Consider the following 19890-nt stretch of genomic DNA (forward strand, 5'->3'; position numbering starts at 1 on the left):
ACTCCTCAGATCTTTTCTTGAAGGAGGAGCTGACAGATCTGGGGTGATCTAGGGACTCTGCCAGGTTTGGCCCCAGAGGAGCCACGGGAGGCCCTCAGCTGGGCAAAGGTCTCCCTGTTGTCACTAATGAGGCCCCATGGAGGGTGGAGCCAAGAGGCCCTAGTGGCTGTGCCACGCCAGAGAGGGACGCTGCCAGCTGGGCACAGGTACCAGGCTCTGAAGGTCCTCGGGATGCATCGGTTTCAAGCTCCCTGGCATATGGGGCAACGGCAGGCCAGTATGCCAGGCTGGCAGAGGTGAGTGCCCCGCAGAGGCTAGAAAATGGAGGAGGGAGAAATGGCACCGTAGCTGTACCAGCTGTCTCTAAGGTAAGGCAGCGGAGACCAGCGTTGTGACGTGCTCAGGCAAATCCCCAAATCACAGAGGTTAGAATCAATCGCAGGGCAGCAGACCCACTGAGGGATTCTGGCAGGAACCTCCTAAACCACAGCCCGTGGGTTCACGTTCCACCCCAATTTCCCATCTCCTAGTTAACCGCCTCCTCCTCCTCCTCCAGGTCTCAGCTCAAGTGACCCCTCCTCAGGGAAGCCGTCTCTGATACCTGCCCCATGACTGGCATCACACACTGGGGGTGCCACCAAACTCCTCTGGAATAGCACTATTAGAACTGGGGCTTCTACAAGTATAGTTTGCAATTATACTCTCATTTGTAGGGTTATTTGATTGATATTGTGCACCCTCTAGCTGCTAGCTCTGAGAGGGCAGGAAGAGTATCTGTCATGTTCACCAGAGTATCTACAGGCCCTGGCATATAGTAAAACCCGAGATATTTGTTGAGCAGATAAATGGGTGGATGGGTAGATGTGTGTATGTATGAATAGATGACTGACTGGCTGGCTGGCTGGATGGGTGGGTGGGTGGATGTATGGATGTATGGATGAAGGGGTACTGGAAGGGTAGGTAGATGAATGGGTGGTTGAGTAGATAAATCGATAAGTGGATGGGTATATGCATGAGTGGAAAGATGGATAGTTGAAACTTTGGAATGTTAGAGTGTTAAAATGTTAATGATCATGAAACTCTAGATGCAGAGTCAGAAAAGTGAAGTAGATTTGTCCACGATCACATAACAAGCCAGGTGACCCCAAATCCCTGGAAATGGGGTCAGGTTCTCTTGTTTCAGTCCAGTGTCTTCCATGATTTCTGTGTGACCTGGGACAAGTCAATGGGCCTCCATATTCTCTTTAAAAGAAAAGGTTGTAAAATCTAGGGTTTCCCTTGCATTCTTGGGATGGCCAGCCTCACTGGGCTTTGTCAGGCCTCATACAAATATCCTCCCCGCATTTTTCTCAAAGCCCAGTGGAGGTGGATGCCAGGGCCCTGGGGTGAGAGGTGAGGCCCCAGGTCTGGAGGGGGAGGACCAGGGTCCCCCTCTCTGGAGCCAACCTGGCTGTCAGCCCCACCTTAGTGTATGGTTTCCCACTCTCAGGTGTGCCCCAGGGGTGAAGGATGCAGGCTGTGGAAGGGCCCCTTGGGTGAGCTTCTGGCTCCACAGCCCTGCCTAGAACTTTCTCACCTATTTGTGCAACGCCAGCCCCTGAAGCTGGGGGTTGGGGAGGCGGAGGGAAGTATGTTTAAGAGGTGCGAACTCCGCTACAGTCAAGGCCAAGAAAAAGGGGCTCCACATGTTGGCAAGCAAGGAGACTTTGTGGCAGCCCCAGAAGAAAGTAGGTCTTACGTGTATTCAGAGGCCCCAGACACAGGACCATGGGAGACACAAGAGGAAGGGATCTCATTCTGTGTGCGTGTGTGTGTGTGTGTGTGTGAGAGAGAGAGAGAGAGAGAGAGAGAGAGAGAGAGAGAGAGAGAGCAGCCCAATACCCCATGACAGATGTGTGGGGTCGGGTGCAGGAAGGGGGCAGAGAAGCAGAGGCTTGGGCAGCAGTCAAAGGGACTCCTGGGGCCATAAAGTCAGGCGAGGCCTTTGGACTCTATCCTCTAGAGTAAGGAACCATTTTTTTTCCAAAGGCTTTCACATTTTTTTTAAAAAAGATTTTTATTGGGGGAGGGGGACAGGACTTTATTGGGGAACAGTGTGTACTTCCAGGACTTTTTTCCAAGTCAAGTTGTTGTCCTTTCAATCTAGTTGTGGAGGGTGCGGTTCAGCTTCAAGTTGTTGTCCTTTCAGTCTTAGTTGTGGAGGGCGCAGCTCAGCTCCAGGTCCAGTTGCTGTTACTAGTTGCAGGGGATGCAGCCCACCATCCCTTGTGGGAGTCGAACCGGCAACCTTGTGGTTGAGAGGATGCCCTCCAACCAACTGAGCCATCCGAGAGGCAGCTCAGCTCAAGGTGCTGTGTTCAATCTTAGTTGCAGGGGGCGCTGCCCACCATTCCTTGCGGGACTCAAGGAATTGAACCGGCAGCCTTTGGAGTTAGGAGCATGGAGCTCTAACCGCCTGAGCCACCGGGCTGGCCCTCACATATATATATATTTTTGACACCAAAAAATTCATATTGCATGCTCATTGTAAGGGAAAAAAAACAAATAGTACAACTGAATGCTCAATAAAAAAAAAAAAATTTCCCTTCTTCTTTCCCCAGTTCCCTCCCTAGAAGACACCCCTATTGCCAGGTCTTTCATACCCTTAAAGAGATATTCTAGGCTGTAGTTATTCAATGTATCCAGCCCTCCTTTTTACACAGTGGGAGCATATCCTACACACTATGTCGTTGCATTGTATGCTTTGCAGATCATTTCTTAGCATTGACGTTACTGCCACGTGCCGTCCAGCTGTATGAACGCTCTGCACTTCATTAGCGAGTTTCTTCTGATGGACAGTGACTTTTTTTTCCTAGACTTTTGCTTCCATGAACAATCCTGCAATGAATATGTCCTTGTTCATTCACTTTTGAGCACATGGGCTGGTACAGATGTCAGATAAATAGCCTAGAAGTGGTACTGCTGGATCAAAGGGTACATGAACCCAGCATTCACTAGACGTCACCAAATTGCCCCCTGGGAAAGTTTTGAGCAGGGGAGTGACAGGCCTGAAAGTCCTATCAACTGCTCCTGATGCACTTGGCAGGGGTGGAGAGAGGAAGGTATCTGATGACGAGCCCCCCAGTCCTGAGGTCTGAGGCAGCTCAAGGATCTTCACGTGAGGGTTCACTTTAAGTGTCTGTGAGCTCCCAGCTCTGGTGCCCCCTGGACGATGGGAGGAAGGGGCCCCCCATGCACAGGTTCCTTTGCTGTGGGGAGAGGCCCCAGCCCCGCAGCCATGCATAGGACCCCCATCCTCCAGGGTGGCTGCAAGCAGCCTGGTGGGGAGAGGACAGGCCGAGGCAGCTGTGAGGGACTCGAGTTCAGCCAAAGCCCGTGCAGAGGGCTGCCAAGAGATTCTTCTTTTCATTTTCCCAAGTCTTGCCTTGGGGCTGGGGCACAGTGTCATCCTCATGTTTCCTATTACTTTACAAGGCTCCCATGAAAGCGCCAGCGGCTCAGGTCCTTTGATGTCTGGGCTGAGCCTGCCTCTGCCTTGGGGCGAAGCTTCTTTGCTGAGGATCAGAGGGGAGTCAAGCTGAGATGGTCCCCAGGCCTTACCCACACCCATGTGCTCCCCTGGCTCCACTCCAGCTGGAGCTGCAGGCTCCTAGAGGGGGCAGAGGGACCATCTCAACGTGGCCAGTGCCCCTGTGATAGAGTTCAAAGGAGGACACAGCGGCCCAGAGAGGGCAAGGGGCTATCCCAGGCCACACCGGGAATTAGTGAAGTGCTCCCTCTCAGGTGGTGAGCAGATGTTGGGGGCGGTGGGGGAGGGGATTCCTGCTGGGATCACATGGAGCCTGGCAGCCTTTGGTTGTGGGTCTCTCAGTTTCCCCACCTCGCTTCCTAGATCCTTTCTGATACTGACAGCCTGCAGCTGAGGCAGGGGGTTCAGGGAGGGTGTCTGCAACCACCCTGCCTGGGTTCAAATCCTAGGCTCTGTCCCCTTTAGCTGTGTGACCTTGGTCAAATTACTCAGCACCCCTGAGTCCCAACTTTCTCCTCTCTAAAATAGTATAATAACAATTCCCACTTCAGAGGGTCTTCATGAGGGTGAAATGAGAAGATTCAGGAAAATACTTAGCACAGTGCCTGATACATGGAGCGTCTCAACAAGAATAGCTCTTATCATAGTTGCTGTTGATGATGATAAAAAGGAGTAGGGAAGGGTTTCTAACGAGGAGGAGCTCCCGTGCAGTAGACTCGCTAATACGGGTCCCCACCCCCTCCCTTCATGTTCTAAGGAGGGGCTGGGCCCAGCCCTGCAATAAGGGAATTAGATGCTTTTCTGCTCCTCTCCCATCTCCCCATCTCTAATTGCAAGGCTCTCTCTCTTCTGAGCCTCGGCTGGAGGGGGTGGGGAGCAGATAAGGAGAGAGTGCCAGGCCTGGGGTGAGGGCACCAGTGGACTCTGGGCTGGGAGTTAGGGGTGGGGCGTCTGGGAGGCCACGGCCCTGTGGCCCTGACTCCCGCCCTGACTCCCGGAGGCAGCAGGAGTGGGGAAGGGGGGTGGTTTCCTGGCAAAGCTGAAAAGGTTTGGATTTGACTTGGAAACACATGGAGAAGTCCCTGGCGGCTGCCTCCTCAGAAACAGCCTCTCTGAAGTTAAGCCCGGGCTGGGGAGGCTGTTTTGTATAAAGGGGCTCCGGGGACCTCAGTGATGGAGGACGGGCTGAAACCTTTCCCCCAGAATTGCAACACATGCAGCCGGCAGAGCCTCTGCACTTCCCTCGGGCCTGCCCTGGGGGCTGGAGAATTCCAGCCACTGTGCCTGTGTGGATAGGAGACCATGACTAGGGAGGAAGGGACCCTGTCCCTAGGAGCTCACAGGTCGGGGAGGTGAGAGCACCTTATCAGGTAGCCCCACGCCTGTCCTGTGGGCTCCACATTTCTGGGTTTCTTTTTTGTCATATCTGGTGTTTAGCCTGTGATTTTACTTATATAACATATTTCTTTAAATTGACCCACTTTTAAAAACTTGAATGCATTTCTTTAAAAAGGAACTTCATGTTGCTACTGTAAATGGAAGACTTGAGTCCCTTGCCACGCAGAGTAGCCGCATAAATTAAATATCATGAAAACAAAACAATGTTAATTCTACCTAGACCCTGAGATTTGCTTTCTCTTTGATTTAGAGAAAGAGAGAGAGAGAGAGAGAGAGAGAGAGATTAGCAAGTGTGAGAGAAAGACAGGCTAGCACCCAGCTAAGACTTTTTCCTTGATTAGAGCTACCAGATAAAATATAAGATGCCCAATTCATTTAAATTTCAGATAAACAATGAATAATATTTTAGTATAAGCCTATCTTAAATATTACATAGGCCATATTTATATTGGAAAAAAATTACTGTTGTTTATCTGAAATTCAGATTTAACTGGGCAGCCTGTATTTTTATTTGCTAAATCTAGCCACCCTATCCTTGGTGAATGAAAAACAGTTTTTCAAAGGACAACTTTCTCAGTGCTGAGAGATTAGATGTTTGCATGCAGTGTCCCTGTGCCACCAAAAATAATCTTGAGAAAGGCTGTTCTGATTCAAGGTGGAATCAAACCAACAAACACGAGTGTGGTAATTTGGAGGGGGAAGAGCACTGCAGTTGGGGAACTCTGAAAGGCTCCATGGAGAAGGAGACTTTGGGGCTGGACCCTGGGCCAGTGAGTGCAGGGCAGCGATCTTGGAGTTCTGAGTACCCTTCCCCCCTTCGACCCCAGAGCTGGAGGGACTGAGGACATGCCTGGGGATAAAGTCTTGACCCTGCTCTCTGAGGACAGAGGGCTTGTGTTTGAGGGACTGTGGCTTGTGAGCATGAGTGACTGCGTGTGTTTGCCCAAATCACACCCTCTCAGGACACAAAAGGGCTTTTGAGGGCATCTCTTCTCACACCTCCTCCAGGCCCTGCCCACCCCATGTAGGAATCTGAAACTTGCTTGCACTTCTCCAGTAACGGGGTGCTCACTACCTCCAAAGGTATCTCTTTCCATTGTTGGGCAAATTGACTGTGAGAAAGCCCTTCTTTAGACTGAACAGAAATCTGCCTTCCTATAGCATTCCATCTCTGTAGATTCCTTCCTCCCATCTCTGTAGATTCACTCGGTCCCAGCACAGTCCTTCAGAGATTTGTCCACCATGAGGAAAGCGCCCTGGAGTCTGCACAAACCCATTTCTTTGAACGGTACCTCTTAGGACTTGGTTTCTGGCTTCCTCATTTGCAGGGAAACCAGCTTAGGGGCGGGGACTGGGGACACTACCTGGGGTGGGCCTGACTTGTGTACTATCTTGAGGCAGAGAACAGGGAAAAGGTTGCCCCTGGGGAATGCTGGGAGCTGAGGTGAGGACAGAACCAGGACAGTGAAGGAAGTGCCTTTCTTGCAGATGCTCAGCCAGTAGGAGTTGCAGGAAGAGCCCTGAAGATCGGGGCTCTGGTCCCTGTTCAGTGCTTAATTTGCAGTGCCTTCAAGCATGTCCCCTCCCCTTTCTGACCTTAGCTCTACTTTGTGTACTGTGAATGGCTTGGCCTATTCTTATCGGTAAAAATATTTTTCTACCTGTTCAGATTGATTGGTGCTGGCTAGCCCAAGTCTGTACCGGCTGGATTCTGTGTTGAGAAGGATTCTGAGGCAGTGTCTGGGTTCAGCAGGAAAACAGGCAGTGGAATGGTGATCCCGGAACTGCTTATGTGCCACTCATGGCCTGGAGAGGGCTGCCAGCTCTGGCAGTACTTGTGTCTGGAATGACAAAGCCTAGGAAAGCAGATGATGAGAGAAGTCAGGTATGGGGTAGGGGCTGTCCTTGCTGGAAGGAGGGAGGTTCCCTGCCTGGTTATGGCAGCCTGGCCCTGTTTTCTCCAGCCTGCGGACTATCACGCGTGTGTTTGCCCATACGCTGCCACCCAGACGGCCAGAGGACAGAGGTGCTCTGTGGAATCCTGTGAGCAGGCCAAGGAGCATGGCTTGAGGGTGGTGTGGAAGGTGGCAGGGGAAGCTGGCTGGGTAGGGCTGGGGGAGTGCAGCTGGGGCTTCTCTGCCAGAAGGAAGGTCTTTAGGAAAAAAAAATACGGGTCAGAGCTGGGGCTTGGCTGCTACACAAAAGAGCTTTTTCTCTATTCCTGCCCTGCAGGGCTGGGAGGCTGAAAAGGGGAAGGCCCAGACTCTGAGTATTTCAGAGGGCGCATATGGAATCCCCAAGCTGAGCAGAATCCCTAAAAATCCTCCCCATCCTATGGACAGGCCTTCCTAACAGATGGCGTCTCCTACTTTTGAACATGGCCAAAGAGGGTGGTCCCACTGCCTCCCCAGCTCGCTCCTTCGCTCCTAGTTCTGCTGTCTTATAGCGTGAACTTCGCCAAATCCCTCCCTTCCCTCTGGGCCTCAGTTTCCCCAACTGCATGAGGAAAGACTTGGACAGGCCGTCTCTAAAAGCCCTCCCAGGTCTGACATTTGGAACTCCAAGGCCTACATTCTGATATTATAATAATAAGCTCTTACTGTTTGCAGAGCACTTTCCTATTTTCTACTTACTTTAGCTCTCAATAACCTGGTGGTTCGTGCTATCCTTCCCATTTTTTTTCAGATGATAACATTGAGGCTCAGAGAGGAAAGGCTCTTGCAAGGTCATACAGCAAGGCAGTGGCTGAGCCGGGTCTCCCACGGCTTCGTCCCAGCCTCCATCCACTGCGTCCATGGCGTGCACACCCCCAGAGTGTGGGGGAAAGGGCAGGTGGGAGAGCAACCCAGTTGCTTTACTTGCCTGTTTCCTATATGTATTTCCATGTAGGAAGTGTTTTGAGAAAAACACTTGGGTCCCCAAATTTGCAAGCCTTATGTTCTCCTTCCAGCACTTCTTAGGTGGGAGCTAGGAGGACCCCCTTCTCAGCTGCACAAACTCCGAGTTAGGTAGCTTTACCCGGGGTTGAGGCAACAGCTTCCTGTGTCCAATGGCAATGAAGGGGATTTGCACATGTGTGATCAGAAACATTGAGCATGTGATGACTTTTGAGTGAAGGTTGGAAATTTTTACAACACAGAACCACGAAGCACGAAAATGTCAACATCACAAAGTGTGAATCCTGGAAGTATCTTTAGAAACCATCCAGACCAGCCATCCCTCCTGCCCTTAACTGAGGGGAAACTGAGGCCCAGGAAGAAGAAGGGATTTGGCCCATTTCACACAGCATCGGTAACAGAAACAGGACTAGAGCTTGGGTCTCCTGACTTTCCAGGCAGTTTTGGACCAGGCCACTTTCTGGGGGAAAGAACAGGGTAGGAGGACAGGGGAAGTAAAAGAGAGGGTTGGGGGCCTGGGCACAGTCAGACAAGAGGTATGTGGGGCCCAGCTGACTGCTGATAAGAGACCCACAATGCCATTCCAAAGGGATATTTTATCAAGATGTAATTTTTCCCGCTGCAGACACTATTTTCTTTCTCATGCAGACTACGCTGGCCTTCGCGATAAGGCACCTAGACATGTTCACACTAAGGCAGCCAAAACATGAGGCAGGAGGGAAAAAATTCCCTTCTTAATCTCCCCCCACCCTAGCCCACTCCCCCCTCATTTCCTCTCATTCTCTCCAAGTTCTCATGTGCCCCCCACCCCCACCTCCCCGGGGCTGGCTGGCCTCTTCCTGCCTTCCAGTAAGTCAGCCCAAAGGAGCCAGGAAGGTATGTGGCCTAGAGGGGGCCAAAGGAGAGAAGCGTGGAGGGGTCTCCCCTGGGAACAGAGGCCCAAGCCACAGGCTCTCCCACGATGTGCAAGGGAGGGCAGCAGTGGGGACGTGTTTTTATGGGCTTCCCCTGGAATCTTCTCTCCCCACACCCACAATCCCTGCCAATGGAACACAGAGCTCTCACTGGTTTGGAGGTGATTAGAGCTTCCCGCACCAGCAGATTCCCTATTCACTGACCCCCACACCTGACCTCCCAATCCAAGGCCTGATGGGAATTTCTGGGGAAGGGGCTACCCTGCCTGCTTCCATCTAAACACCCCCAGCCTGAAAAGATTTGGCCAGGGAGGAGAGCTGGAATCCGTTATTGCTGGACCACTCTCTTCTGTTCTCTAGGCTCTCTTGGCCTCAGTTTCCCCATCTTCCCACTAAGGAAGTTGGACTCAGATGTCCTGGCCCTGAAATTCTCCCTTTGGCTTTTTCAGAAGGTGACGTTCTAGCCGAGGCCGTCTGGGTGCTTGGCAAGTTGGCTGCATGGCCCCCCCGTGTATCAGGACCCCCCCCCCCCCCCCCCCGCTTTACTCAGGAAGTCCACCCTGCCCTTCACATCTGGATGGAATTTACCCCCCAAAGCAACTCAATTACCGGTGATCTGATCAGGACGGCTCATATGTCAGCGGAGGCCCTGGTGAAGGTTGTTCTGCCAGAGATGAGGGTGCCGAGGCCTGTGGGCCACACCTCTCACAGCCAGGGTGCCTTCCTGAGGTCCCTGGGAAGACAGGGCCTGGTCACCGGTGTCCTGCTGAGCAGGGGGTGGGGACCCAGAAGGGGCTGCCACCTCCTGCCCTGTCTCAGGCTCTCTGTTCATTTGAGACCTGAATCAGTACATAGAAGCCAGAGGGAGGAGGAAGATGGTATATGACTTTTTACACCAATTGGCCTAGCCAAGTGCCCAGCCAGTGGAGTCTGAGGGTGGTAACCTCCTGACTTCTTCTTACATTCTGATCCCTAGCAGGGGAGCCTGGATGGGAAAAGCTGGTGCTTCCTTGCCAGCCTGTGAGAGTGAGGGTTTGGGGACAATGTGCAGTGTCTTACTGCACTCTCCTGGGGAAACAAAATCATCCCTGCTGTCTTCCTGTAGCTTCTGCTATGTTGGTAAGTGGGGGGCAGTGGGCTTTGGGGTTTCCTGTTTCTTTAAGTCTGCATTTATCATCTCTTACTCTGAGCCCATTGCTCAAGAACTGTTTTCCCACCCCTCACCAGCCATACACACAAAAGGGTCCCTGAGCCCAGGAGTTCTGGACTGGAGTGCACTGTGCACGTCAATATAGTTACTTCCTGGGTGCAGGGGACCACCAGGCTGCCTAAGGAGGGGTGAGTCGGGCCGGATTAGAAACTGACGGGTCAAAACCCTCATGCTCATCAGCAGCGGGATCACACCTGTGAATAGTAAACATGGTCATGGGCTCCGCAAGGGCCAGGCAAGCCTCGCCAGGCTGAGAAAGCAGTGTGCATGTGCGGGCACACACACACACACACGCGCGTGCACACGCACATGCACACGCACACACACATGCACACACACGCACACATACATGCATACACACATGCATATGCTCATGCACACACACGTGCACACACATGCACACACAGACACACACAGATGCACACGCATGCACACACATGCGCACAAACGCACGCACACATGCACACACGTGCACGCTCACACACACACTCACCCCACTACCACCACCGCCACCTCCTTCCATCAGAGACTCACCAGGGCCACTCTAGTATTCATTCCAGCAAATATTCATTAATACCAATTAAGAACAAAAGCACTGTGCTCAGCCCCAAGGTGGGGAGAATAGAAAGTATGGGGCTGAACCTCACCCCTCCAGGGACTCAGTCTCATCCCTCCAGGGGCTCACACTGACCCTGCGGATAGAAAACACTGACCTAAGGGCCAGTTAAGAGCGTGGGCTGGAGCCTGGTGGGCTCGGCCATGTTGAGGCTGGGGGGCGTCAGGCCAACAGCCCAGCCTCCCTACCAGCCTTGTACGGTCGTCAGGTGTTCAGGAGTGAGCAGGCGACACACGTGAAACACTAGCACAGTGTCTGGCCCAGAGTACGTGCTCCACGAATGGCTGTTTTATTGTTATCTTATGAAACAATTAGCACTGAGAAATCACCTCTCACTTCCCTGGAAACCTTCCTAATGCAGAACCCAGCCCCCCTCATCCCCTTGATACCACATAATCACCATAATTCAGTGAAATGGTTATCTCCACTTTACAGAGGAGAAAAACTATATCCTTAAAGAGGGGACCTCACACAGCCACTAATGGCAGAAGGAGGCCAAGAGCCCCGTTCCCCAGTCCCTGAATCAAAGCCCCTTTTCATGGAGAGTTTGGGGTGCTCTGCCTGTCTACTCTCACTAAAGCAGACACTCAGTGGTAACATGGTGGTGGCAGTTTTGGGTCCAGGGCTGGGGCCAAGTGGTGAATGAGCCTCCAGAAGATTCTGAGCACTTACTCTGGCATTAAGAAGTCGTGGTTGGAAGACCAGCCATGTTACCTACCACCAGTGTGGCCTGGGGAAGCTTCTGGACCTCTGAAGCTTCTAAGCCTCAGTTTCTCCCAAATGGGGAGAAGAGGTGAGCCAAGAAGGAGGCTCTTTCTCTACCGTGCGCCCCAGGAAGGTGTGGGTTTGTCTCACAGTAACTGATGCAGCCACCATGCCTGCACGGGGCTGGTGCCTGGCAGAAACTCAGCCAGCATCATCACCATAAATTGTTCACATTTATTACGGGCACTTACTATGCGTCAAGCACTGCGTTAACTAAATGAATGGTTGGACAGTTGGTGAGAAGGGACTAAACTCTAACTGAAATGGGGAGCTGTGGGCACTGCTGGGGGAATGTAGTGGGGGAATCTGCGACCAGGAGGAAGGCACCCTGACCGGAGGGAACTGGAGAACCAAGCGTGCTAGCAATGCATGCCAGCAAGCAGGCTCTGAAGACCCAAGTTAGATTTTCCACTCTGCCATCGTCTTGCTGTGTGACTTTGACCGTAGCCCTCTCTGGACTTCAGGTTTTCCTCCCAGAGGACAGATAGAGGGCACAAAGGACCTGAAGCCAAACTATCAGGGAGGGAGGCTCCGACACCTGAGGCCTCCAGGCCTGTTGGGATCTGCCGGCCTGAAGGGGATTTCCTGGGGCCGGCCCAGTTCCCAGCCCTGCTGACGTCTCCCCTGGATGGGTGCCCAGAGCGGCCGTCTAGTGGGAAAGACAGGCGGGCACTCTCCCAGACCACACCTCAGCCCTCCCTCTGGGGCCCTAGGGTCTCCCCTCCCCCAACCTTGAGGTGGGGAAGTGGGAGATCCCTCCTGTTGAAAGAAGAAGGCACTGCCCGTTGGCTCAAGATCCTGATTTGCTGTGTGACCTCAGGCAAGTCCCTGCCCCTTTCTGGGCCTTGGGCTCCTGTTTCTGAAATGAGGAGGGCAAAGATTTTCAAGTTCTTTCAGAACTCTGACACTCTGGGATCCTGCCGGGTGTTAGGGGTCCTGGGAAAGAGAATTGGAGTGGGGGGCTTGATTCTAGGGGCTTGCTTTTCCTGCTATGTAGCGGAAGGCAGAAGGGGTGGAGGGAGGGCAGGGAGAGAAAAGGAACCTCAGGGCCTCCAGGTGGCTGTTAAAGGGGGCAAGGCGAGCCTGAGTTTTTGGAAACATATTTATTTTTAAGTGTCCAGTGTCACTGGGGGCTTTTTCTTTGGGTTTTGAAATGCTCCAGAAGTCAGCACTCTGCATGTGCGTGTGTGCCGAGCAGAACATGGGCTGTATTTATTCATCCTTTAGCCCGAGACCTTAAAAATATAGACGGCTAATGTCTTCAGTATGTATGAAATATCCCATATGCTCGGAAACAAAAGGGGCTCTGTTATTAAAGTTTCATTTCCACACGCCCCCTCCCCTCCCTCCCGCCCGCCCCCCTGACACCCTGCCCTCCTCCCATCCCGCTCAGCCTGCTGGAGACAGAGCAAGAGAGAGGAGGTAGGCGGGCAGCCGTGGCCAGAGTCTGGGCACAGCCGGGCCCTGCGAGAGCGGGTGCGGACTCTGGCTCCAGGTGAGGGGAGGCCTCGGAAGAGGAGAGCAGGGTCTTCCAGGGGATTGGGGTCTCTGGGTCCCCGGGATGGCCAGTGGAGGAGTGGGGGGCGAGGTGGCCCTTCGTGCGGGGCGCCGGTGGGGCCGGGGCCCTGGCAGGGCCTGGCTGTCTGGGACGGAAATGCCCGCTCTCTTGCTAACTGAAACCACATGTGTCTCCAGGCAGCGGGACAGAGACGCCGCCAAGCCTGGGACTTGGGGCTGGGGGGAGGAGAGATGTAGGCTGGCCCTGCTGTGTGTCCCAGGGTGTATGTGTATGTGTGTGTGAGGGGATGCCCTTCAGGAAGGGTTGGGGTCTTTCGTATCTGCACAAGTGAGAGCGTGTCAAGAGAGTGAATGCCTGAGTTCTGTGTGTGGGTACATGTTGCATGGATGAGTGTGTGTGTCAACACGTCAGTGTATCTCCAGGTCAGTAAAGTGTCCTGCCCACAGGGCTAAATTGGCCTCTCTCTCTTGGCCTCCTATGACCCAAGTCCTGGGCAGACTTCTACCTGTCACCCAGGGCCTGGGAGTCTGCTGGCTGCCTCCTGGGAGGGTCGTCTGGGGTGAGGAGACACCCCAGCTGAGTTGGTGGCAGCCCCTCTATGCTGGGACTCCCCTGTGGCCACCATCCTCCTTCATTCCATTTCCTCCAGCCCAGTTCAGTCTTCTCACACCTGCCAAATTTCTACCCATTTCCCAGAGAGAAAGGCTGAGACAGAGTAAGGGGCTGATAACAATCTTTTCTCCCTCATCTGTTTTCATCTTTTTCAGAATGCTTGCCTCCAGGAGCGTGGCATATTCACGATAGCCCTAGAAGGTGAGGAAAGCAAAAGAGGGGAGAGGTTGCCCACGGCATCAGGGAGACAGTGGGGGAAGGGGGTTGGAGGATTACTGGGCCATGGGCTCAGCCTTGGGAAAAGGCTGTAGGCTGCACTCTGATTGTGTGGCAAGTGGGGGCACCCCAGGAACCCCAGGGGCATCTGAGTCCTGGGTCTTCTTTCCCTAAGGAGCAAGGCTGGCTAGGATCTGGGCTCTTTGGGTTGTGGCCCTGCCACTGCCTTGCTGTGGATGTTGGACAGATTTTCTCCTGTCTCCAAGCCTCCGTTTCCCCATTCTCACAATGGCAAGGTGGGGCCAAGATAGCATTTCCCAAAGTGCAGTGCACACCGCTCTGGCCGCTCATGAAATGGTGCCACGTGGACTGCCAGTTTCCATTTAACAAGGATTGTGTGTTATTTTCACCAACGTTAGGGAAAAATATATAAAAGCACATCAAACCAGTGAGTGGATTTAAATAAAAGTGTAAACTATCCAAATGCATGAAGACTGGGGAGGGCTAGGAGATCCCTAGGGTCCTATCCATTTTGGGACCAGGCTTTCTTTATGCTTCTACCATTTGAAACACTCATGAGTGTTGGTTTGGGCTGTTTAGGACCCTAATATGATCTGCTGATCTGTTGTACAGATTATCCTTTGGTCCCCATAAGTTAGCAGCCCTGTAACTCTGTGATTGGAGTGAAAAGCTCAGTTGTCACCTTTGAATGTGTGTGTGTGTGTGTGTGTGTGTGTGTGTGTGTGTGCTGTGTGGAAAGAGACTGGGGATGGGAATAGGCAGAGCTGGGAAAAGATCAACCCATCCCAGATCAGGGCTGGGTGCCCAAGGTCAAAGGCAAGGATTTCGGAAAAGAGATTGTTCCCTGACTGACAGGTTCAAGTGCTTTGTCCGGCGTCAGCCTTGCTTTGTGTTGCCAGGGTGGGCTGGTAGGCGAGGGGCCACCCTGGCTTCAGCCTTTCCTGCCATTCAACCCCAGCTCCCCGGCCACTTGGCTGTATTTTATGTGCCAACATGGGAGCGGCCTGGGAGGGGTGCACTGAGAGGTTACGGGGGGTGTGGGGAGTCAGAGCCTTGTGGTCACTTCTCCAGGCTGGGCTGGTTGGAGCTGGAATCACTGAGGACAGGCCCAGGGATGCCTCCCCCTTTCTGAGTGTCTCTCTGTTGCTGCTATTGTTATTCACAACGGTGATCATTTAGCCCTGGCTGTTCACTGGTGATCTGTCTCATCCCCAGCTCTCTAGAAAAGCATGACCCTGCCCTCCTGCAGGAGGTATAGCTTCCTAGATGGTCCTTTCCTGTCTCATCCTGCAACAGGCAGAGGGTACCAAACTTTGGCTCAAGGATGTGGATGGCATCCTGGGGTGAGGATGAATTCATGGCACCTTCTTGGGGAGACAGCAGGCGCAGAGGAAGGAGCCCAGGGCCAGCTCCTTGCCCTCTTGGGGTCTCAGTGTCCCTACCAGCCCCAGGAGACATTCTCCTCAGCGAGACTGAAGTAATTCTCTAGCTCATTCCTAAGATGAAACATCTGTCTACTTCTAAGTGGTTCTTGTTTCTCTAGAAGGGTGCCTTTCTTGGGGGAAGAATCCTGTGAGTTTTAGGTCAGGCTTCCTGGATCAGGAATGGAGTCATCTACACTCCTTGGGCCCAGGTTCAAAGCTTTTTCAAATCCTAGGGAAGCAGCTGTCCAGGGTCAGGGACACATTCCCTGCTTGCAGAATTTATCACATCCTACTGGCCTTGTGGGTCTTGCATCTACACCCAAGTCCAAGGGCAAACAGAGACTGACCAGCTTTATGATGCACTGGGCAGCTTTGTGTTCCTCGTTACAGTGAGATCTGCCTGCCCAGGCGTGGGAGGTGGCGTTGCTTCGTGGGAAGGATGTGGTCTTAAAGAGGAACCTCCTCCTAATGAAACATTCTCATTTAGAAAATGAAACTGTTCATGTGACCATGGTCCCCTTAAATATGTCACGCTTGGTGGGCTAAGCCACAGGTTCAGACTGAGGCTGGCGATTCTAGCTAAGCTTAGCTTACCCACCCACAATGGCGCCCTGGGGCATCACTCTCTTAAATTTCACCTTGATTTCTTTTTCCTGGGTTTGGGAAAGGCCGAGTGTGGAGTAGTGACAGAGCAGTTTACCTACAGAGACACATCCGGGTCCAGTGGTGACAATATGGACTTCAGGCAAAAGGAAGCTGAAGTTTGCTGTTGGATTGGGGGAGGGAAAAAAAAGAAAGGAAGGAAGGAAGGAAGGAAGGAAGGAAGGAAGGAAGGAAGGAAGGAAGGAAAAAAAGAAGTCAGGTGGACCTGTGCTCTGCTCCTGCTACAGCTATTGGACCTTGCCAGGCCACTGCATCTCTCTTAGCTCTACTTTCCTGATCTGCAAAATGGGTTGTCATGAAGATTCAGGAGATGATGGTACACGAGCCCTGGCACACACTGCATCTGGCACTTGATAAACAGTAGGTCAAAGGTATCGGGCCCATCACTAACTCTGCTGACTTAAGGAGAGTGTCATCATTGCTTTACATACGGAAGGACAGACACCGAGTGATGTGCCCTGAGGTGAGGAAACAGGACCAGGTCACTGTGGGTATTAAGTGAGCCAACCTAAAGCTCTTGGCACATAGTAGGTCCTCAGTGAATACTACCTAGCTGGGTCGGAACCTGGAGGCCTGAGGCCTAGCCCTGGGCTGACTCCAGAAGATCTTGTCCCTCAAGTTCCTCTCAAATAGTCCTTCTAGTCCTGGGTCAGGGCCAGAGCCTTTGTAGAGAGTAAAGCCAGAGATGCGAGGCTCAAGGAGCCCCAGGAGGGCTTCTCCCACAGGGACTGGTTTCAGATCTTGCCACAAACACCTCCTGGGGGAATGCTGTGCCCCAGTCCCCGGGCAGAACGTGGGCAGTGACCGTGCTATTCATTCCCATTGCGGCAAGGAGTAGTCAATGATTTCCTACTGGAGGAAACCAGGAAACTGAGGCTCAGAGAGGAGAAGGGGCCTGCGTGGGGTGACCGTGGCAATAAGGCGGGGACCGGAGGGTGGAGCCAAGAAGGTGGGAAACGTGTGAGAAGGGAGGAAGGGGAGGCCTCGCACCTACCCTGCCAGGGCCCCTCTCCCAGCTGCACTCACTGGAAGCAGGAACTGGTTAAAGGGGAGCTGGAAAGGAGAGAAAGAAAGCAAACAGTCAGAGGAAAGCCTGGAGCTCGAAGTGCTGGGATTGTTTGGTCTGGCGGAGCCACCTCCTGGGCCACTCCCGACAACTCTGCAGATTCCAACAACCCCCACCACATGTGTGCGTGCACACACATGCTCACATACGTGCACACATACACAACTACACACAGGCACACACAGTCACACAGTTAGACATGCACATATACACACTCACAAGACACAGACGTGTACATACAGACACCTATGCAGACATACATACACACATGCACAGACATATAGCACGGAAGGCCCAAGCTGGAGGGCAGGTGCTCGGATGGAGGATTTCTGTGGCTCCTTCTAGCTCAACCTCCTTGCTTCCGTCCTTCCAACAGCTTACACCGACACAGGCCCTCACTGCAATCACCATGACACTCACCATGCATTGCACACGTTACCATTGAGCTCTAAGCTCTTTACTTATACGAACTTGTTTAATCCTCACAGCAGCCCTAGGAGGCAGGCACTGTAATTAGCCCTGATTTGCAGATGGAAAACAGGCTGGAAGAGGCAGAGACATTCTCTTAAGGTCATGCAGTTTGTTCAGCGGCCACTCCAAAGCCGGCCGCCAGAGCACAGAGCCCACTGGCTGATCACTGCCCCCCACTGTTTCCAAGGGCACTGGGCTCTGGCTCTGTACCAGGCACTGGGGGCAGCACCACCATCCTCACTGTCCCTGCCATAGGAAGCGACATGATGTTGCCTTTTTCTCAGGCAAAGAGGACCTGCCCATGGTCAGCATGGCGGAGCAGGCCTGGATGTCTTAGTGCTTACTGAGCCAAGGTTTCAGCGGCGAAGAGGGGTAGGGGTTGGGGTTGCACAAACCATTGCCTCTGCAGACTTAGGCTCAGTGCCCTCCAGCTTCCTCTTTCAGGTTCCCCTGCCATAGCTTCCTTTCCTCACCTGCTCCGACCCCTGAGACTGTACCTCAATCCCCTAGACCTGGCGTGTCCGGTGTCTCATACACTCACTTGTTTATCCAGCCAGCCATTATCTCAACAAGTGTGTCCTAAGCGTCCTTAATAATAGCTTTGGATAACTGTTGACAAAACATCTTTCCCTTTCATTATTTTATTTCATCCTGTATGTGTGCATGTCAGGGAGTAGTGATTATTATTTTCTTTTATCTTGGTTCCACCACTCACTGAGGTTCCACCTTTCTACTGAGGACTTTCTAACTGAATACATACCAGAGTCCTCCATTGAGCTCAAAACTGCTTGCTGAATGAATGAATGAATGGTGAGCAAAACTGATGCGATGCCAGGCCTTGTGGAACCAGCATAACAGTCAGTGCTTCCTGAGCCCATCTGTGTGCCTGGCACCGGGCCAGTCCTTCTCTGTCATCACCTCATGTAATCCTCACAACAGTGCCTAGGAGACGGTGCTATCATTGGTCCCATTTTACAGATGAGGAAATTGAGGCTTGGTGAGGTGAAGTTGCCCCTCATGGCCCTTGTCTTCCCCCACCTTGTGTTGTAGAAATTCAAGTCCCTGTCTTACACCCTTCCGCCCACACTAGACTCCTTGATGGCAGGAGCCACATCTGTTTTCCCTCTGTTCTCCCCACAGTGTCCTGTATGACGCTGGCCCCCAGTGGCACCAATAAGTGTTTATTACTTTCCGTTGTTTTGAATGAAAATTTGGGAAAGGAAAGGAGGACATGGTGAGGAAGAGATTTAGTGGAGAACGCCAAGCAAGGGGCAGACAGGAGCATAATGCTGGGTCAGCGGTGGGAGCTGTCTTCAAAGACCATTTCATCTAATGCCTCCCCTACCCACATTCAATTTTTGGAGCCTGCCAAGGAGTTTCTCAGACTGCTTGTTCAGCACCAGTGACAGGGAGCTCAGCACCTATTGAGGCATGAGATAATCCAATGAAATCACTTAGCCCAGTGCCAAATGGTCCCTTGATAGCTCATCTTTACTGAGTGCTTTCTCTGTGCTGGGTACATTAAATCCACACAAGCGCCAGGAGACGTAGGTACTATTATTATCCTAGTTTGACAGATGAGGAAACTGAGACACAGAGAGTTATATAATTTGCCCAAGGTCTCACAGCTGGTAAGTGGCAGAATACAGAATACCACTCAAGGCCTGGGATGTGGCACTGGAAAGCATGCCCTCCTGACCTTAGGCCAGCACTGTCCATCGAAATAAAAGCAAACACATATGTAATTTTAAATTTTCTAGCAGCCACATTAAAAAAGAAACAGGTGAAAAAAGGAACCTGTGAAATTTATTTTAATAATACATTTCTGTAAATTCAAAATAGCATCATTTTAACATATAATACATCTAAAGAAAGTTATTAATGAGACATCTTACATGCTTCTTTAGATACTAAGTCTTTGAAATCTGGTGTGTATTCTTTATTTAGAGCACATTCCTGTTTGAACTGGCCACATTTCAAGTGCATAGTGGCACATGTGGCTACTGGCCACCATATTGGATAGCATAGTTCTAGACTAGACTACCTTTGAGGTGCTTACTGGGGTATATCCTAGTGCAGAAGGAGAATGCAATACATATTAGCTACTATTACGATTATTGTTATTACTGGTGGTCCAGGGGGAAGCTGGGCTGAGGCCCCAAGCCCCTGTCATCAACACTGATATTTCTATTTCTAATCTGAGTCCGCCAAGCCAGCAGCTTGATGTTTCCCAGGCTGAGCCAAGCTGTGAGCCTCTGGCCTGTGGGTTGAGAAGAGCCAGCCTAACTCTCTCTAGGAGGAAAGGCAGAGACCAGGCTGAAGTCTCTCCGGCTCCCCAGCCAGCCAGCTGAGCACCACATGAAGTGAGGCCTCCTGGGGCCCATCTGCCCTGGAGTGTGTGGGGCGGCCAGGCACACATCTGGAAGGGAGGGGGCAAAGGCCCCCTCCTTCTGGGGTCCCTGGAAGTAGCACCTCCTGCCATGCATTAGGCAGATTAAGCCTTTAAACAGAGCAAACAAACAAAAATATCCCCATCACTCTTTTAATACAAAATTTTTTTTCCATGAAA

The 19890-nt window shown here is 52.2% G+C and overlaps 1 protein-coding gene across 5 annotated transcripts in view; it reads left to right on the forward strand.

Moving 5' to 3' along the window:
- Positions 1 to 280: 280 nt before the first annotated feature.
- SYNPO (synaptopodin) overlaps positions 281 to 19890 on the forward strand; it is a 63389-nt gene continuing 43779 nt past the window's right edge. Inside the window, exons 1-2 of one of the 5 annotated variants that reach the window (XM_088798735.1) lie at positions 12735 to 12824; positions 13616 to 13661. The gene's annotated coding sequence lies outside the window, so the exon portion shown is untranslated. Of the gene's footprint in view, positions 297 to 12028; positions 12150 to 12691; positions 12825 to 13615; positions 13662 to 19890 lie in introns of those variants that run through there. The other 4 variants (XM_088798738.1, XM_088798737.1, XM_088798736.1 and 1 more) reach the window with 4 other exon arrangements.

This window comes from Rhinolophus sinicus, chromosome 5 (assembly GCF_057876585.1).
Source record: "Rhinolophus sinicus isolate RSI-liver-muscle chromosome 5, RSI-T2T, whole genome shotgun sequence".
NCBI classification, from domain to species: domain Eukaryota; kingdom Metazoa; phylum Chordata; class Mammalia; order Chiroptera; family Rhinolophidae; genus Rhinolophus; species Rhinolophus sinicus.